At 37.5% G+C, this 4,416-nt stretch overlaps 1 pseudogene; it reads left to right on the top strand.

Moving 5' to 3' along the window:
• The first annotated feature begins 2,225 nt into the window (after positions 1 to 2,225).
• On the top strand, positions 2,226 to 3,665 carry LOC138828817 (zinc finger protein 280D pseudogene; annotated as a pseudogene).
• The last annotated feature ends 751 nt before the right edge of the window (positions 3,666 to 4,416 follow it).

The raw sequence follows: 4,416 nt of genomic DNA, 5'->3' as shown, positions 1-4,416 counted from the left end.
TATGTTTCTTTGGGCTTGGCTTACTTCACTTAATACAATTTTTTCCAAGCCTTTCCATTTCCTAACAAATGGGACAATGTCATTCTTTCTGATGGAGGAATAGAATTCCATTGTGTATATATACCACATTTTCTTGATCCATTCATCTACTGAGGGGCATCTGGGTTGGTTCCATATCTTAGCTATAGTAAATAATGCTACAATAAACATAGTTGTACTGTTAGCTTTAGTGTGGACTTGTTTGTGAACATTTGGGTAAATGCCCAAAAGTGGGATTGCTGGGTCATAGCAGAGCTCTATGTGAAGTCTTCAGGAACCTCCATACTGCTTTACAAAGAGGTTGAACAAGTTTACACTCCCACCAACAATGAAGTAAGGTTCCCTTCTGTCCACATCCCCTCCAGCATCTGTTGTTGTTGGAGTTCTTGATTATAGCCATTCTAACTGGTGTGAGGTGGTATCTCAATGTTGTTTTGATTTGCATTTCTTTTATGGCTAGGGAGGTTGAGCATTTCCTCATGTGCCTATTGGCCATCCTTCTTTCTTCTTCAGAGAAATTTCTTTTTAAATCTTTAGGCCACTTATTTATTGGGCAGTTGTTTCTTTGAGGATATGTTGTTGGGGGATTTAACTTTTTGAGTTCCAAGTATATTTGAGATATGAGACCTTGTCCATTGTATGGCTAGTGAAGATCTTCTCACAATCCATGGGCTTTATATTGATCTTGCTAGCTATGTCCTTTGCGAGGCAGAAGCTCTGCAACTTCCTGCAATCACATTTGTCCAACCTTTCTTTGATTTGTTGTGTTTCCTGGTCTCTATTAAGAAAATTTCGGCCTGAGCCAAGGAGGCCTAGGATTTCTCCTATTCCATCCTGTAATGTTTTCAGAGTGTCTGCATTGACTCGGAGTTCTTTGATCCATTTGGAGTTTATTCTGGTGTAGGGTGTTATATAAGGATCTAGTTTTAATTTTCTACAAGTAGTTAACCAATTTTGCCAGCACCATTTACGGAAGAGACTGTCTTTCTTCAATCCTATTATTTTAGCACCCTTATCGAAGATTAATTGGGTATAGGTCTATAGGTTCATTTCTGGGTTTTCAATTCTATTCCATTGGTCCTGAGGTCTGTTCTTATGCCAGTAACAAGCTCTTTTGGTTACTATGTCTTTATAGTAAAGTTTGAAATTTGGTATTGTTATTCCACCAGCAGTGTTCTTTCCGTTGAGGAGTGTTTTTGCTATTTGTGGTCTTTTATTGTTCCATATGAATTTTTGGATTGCCTCTTTTATTTCCTTGAAGAATGAGGTTGGAATTTTGATCGGTATCGCATTGAATTTGTAGATACCCTTGGGAAGTATTGCCATTTTCATGATGTTAATCTTTCCAATCCAGGAGCATGGGAGGTTTTGCCATTTTCTAAGTTCTGTTTTGATTTCCTTCTTCAAGATTTTAAAGTTTTCATCATAGAGTTCCTTAACTTCTTTGGTTAAGTTAATTCCTAGGTATTTTATTTTTTGAGGTGCTATTACAAATGGAGTTACTTTCCTAATTTCATCCACACTTTTCTCATTGTTGGCATACAGAAAAGACATTGATTTTTGGGGGTTAAATTTATGCCCTACTATCTTGCCAAAGTTTTGAATCAGCTTGAGTAATTTGGGAGTGGAGTCCATGGGATTCTTTAAATACAAGATCATGTCATCTGCAAAGAGCGAGAGTTTTATTTCTTCTTTCACTATTTGGATCCCCTTTATGTTTTTGATCTTGTCTTATTGCTGTAGCTAGGCATTCTAATACTAGATTGAAGAGAATTGGAGAGAGTGGACATCCTTGTCTTGTTCCTGAGTTAAGAGGAAATGGGTTTAGTTTTTGACCATTAAGTGTAATGCTGGCTGTAGGTTTGTCATACAGAGCCTTTATTATATTGAGTAATGTTCCATGGATTCCTAATTTTTCCAAAACCTTCATCATAATCGGGTGTTGGGGCGCGCGCGCGGGGCCGCGCCAGCTTCCCTCCCCCCCACTTCCTCCCATGTCTCCCTTCCCCCTCTCCCACTTCCCATGGGTCAGGCTGCTGGCTCCACAATGGGAGCCGCCGCCGCCCCCACTGCTGCTGCTGACAGTTTTTTGGGCTCCTCCTTTTTCTCCTCCTCCTCCGCCTCCTCCTCTTTCTCCTCCTCTTTTAGGGCTCCAGTCAGGCCGAGCTGGCTCCGCTCACGAAAATTCAGACATGGCAGAACTTTTTATGGAATGTGAAGAAGAGCTAGAGCCATGGCAGAAGAAAATAAAAGAAGTTGAGGAGGATGACAATGATGAACCAATCTTTGTTGGAGAGATAGCAAGTTCAAAACCAGCAATTTCAAATATTTTGAACAGAGTTAAACCAGCTCATATTCAAGGGGAATAAAGAATGGTGTGCTCAGTCGAGGTATTTCTGCTGCATTCAAGTCTACAAGTCAACACAATACGAACCCATCAAATCCAGTTGCTGCCTCGCCAGTAAATTTTCATCCTGAATCTAGATCTTCAGATAGCTCTGTTATTGTACAGCCTTTTTCTAAACCTGGCTATTTAACAAAGTCATCCCGAGTTGTATCTAGTAATTCTTCTGAGTTACTGTTTGACTTGACCCAGAATACAGAATTACCACAGTACCAAGGGATACCAACAATTTCTGGAGCAGGTCTGAATGAAAATTTGTTTTTATCAAAACGTCCTTCTGCTTCTGAACAGTGTAAATCCAAAAAATCCCAAGCCTGGTGAAAGTGTTTCTGTAACAGATTTCTCAGCTGTATTCCCTGTAGTTAAAACTCCTTCACTGATTTCTCCCCAAGCTATGCCATCAAAAGGTGAAAATACTTCATCAAATTAATCTAAAGATGGAACGCCTTTTCCACGAGCTTGTCCAAAGTGCAATATTGATTTCAATCTTCTGGATCCTATGAAAAATCACATGCAGTATTGTTGTCCAGACATGATAAATGACTTTTTGGGACCAGATAAAACAGAAAACTCAAATACAGCAAATAAAGCTATGACTGCTGATTCAGAGAAAGGAAAATTGATCATGTTAGTTAATGACTTTTATTATGGAAAACATGAAGGAGATATCCAGGAAGAACAGAAGACTCATACAACCTTTAAATGCTTCAGTTGCTTGAAAGTTCTCAAAAATAATATTAGGTTTATGAACCACATGAAACACCACTTGGAACTTGAGAAGCAGAGCAGTGAGAGCTGGGAAAACCACACCACCTGCAAGCACTGCTACCGGCAATTTCCCACACCCTTCCAGCTGCAGTGCCACATCGAGAGTACACACACTCCTCACGACTTTTCTACCATTTGTAAAATCTGTGAATTATCATTTGAAACAGAACATGTTCTTTTACAACATATGAAGGACAATCATAAACCCGGTGAGATGCCATATATCTGCCAGGTTTGCAATTATAGATCATCATCATTTTCTGATGTAGAAACTCATTTTCGAACATCTCATGAAAACACTAAGAATTTACTTTGTCCATTTTGCCTCAAAGTTATCAAAATTGCAACACCCTATAAGCATCATTATATGAAGCATCAGAAAAAAGGAATACATCGTTGTAAAAAATGCAGACTGCAATTTTTGACCTGCAAGGAAAAAACACTTCCTACTTGATGCTATTACATTTTTTAAATAAATAAGCATTCTCTACGTGATCACTTGAGGGGTTAACTCTTTCTATAAATGTGTTTAATCACTCGAGTACTCTATTAAACATCCATAATCATTATCAGGAAATTGTGATTGAGATGAGAAAGAAATATCTAGATTTCTCGCTTCTCTTTTCCTCTTCTCCTTTTTCTAGTGAGAATTCTCAGCCTTTCTCCAAATTCTCCTATTAATAAAGAAAGAATGACACATTGTGGATATCAAGCAAAAGGCTCCAAAGCCTGAGTTTTATTGTTTCAGAAATAGATGAAATAAATCAGAGTGGCCCAAGGAAGAAGAAAAGCAAGATGTTTCCCTTTCTGGCTTCAACAATAGAGACTGAACACGACTCTAAACATCTAATAAACAATTTTCCTTAGCCAATTTTTAAAAAATATTGTTTTTTAATAAATAATAATTTTAACAATTAAAAATTTAAAATATGTAGTAATTTGCTGTTTGCTTTTAGTAGGCATGAAATAAGACTGCATTAACATTGTGTGAGTTGAGAGGCTAAATTTTATCAGAATCCAAACAAAATGAAAAATATATGATTTTAAGAAAATAGCTTTTAGGTAAATTTTCAACATGACATACACACAGGGACATCTTTTTTCTTCTTTTCCTCTCCACACTTCAATAAGCAGTTCATGTAATTCAAATAGCTGTTTCTTTCAGAAATAGATTACACATAAACAAGTTAAAAGATGAGAACCAG

This window comes from Dipodomys merriami, unplaced genomic scaffold, assembly GCF_024711535.1.
Source record: "Dipodomys merriami isolate MVZ:Mamm:240054 unplaced genomic scaffold, mDipMer1.0.p SCAF_165, whole genome shotgun sequence".
NCBI classification, from domain to species: domain Eukaryota; kingdom Metazoa; phylum Chordata; class Mammalia; order Rodentia; family Heteromyidae; genus Dipodomys; species Dipodomys merriami.
The sequence above is the reverse complement of the archived record's forward strand: the minus strand, read 5'-3'. Positions and strand labels throughout refer to the sequence as shown.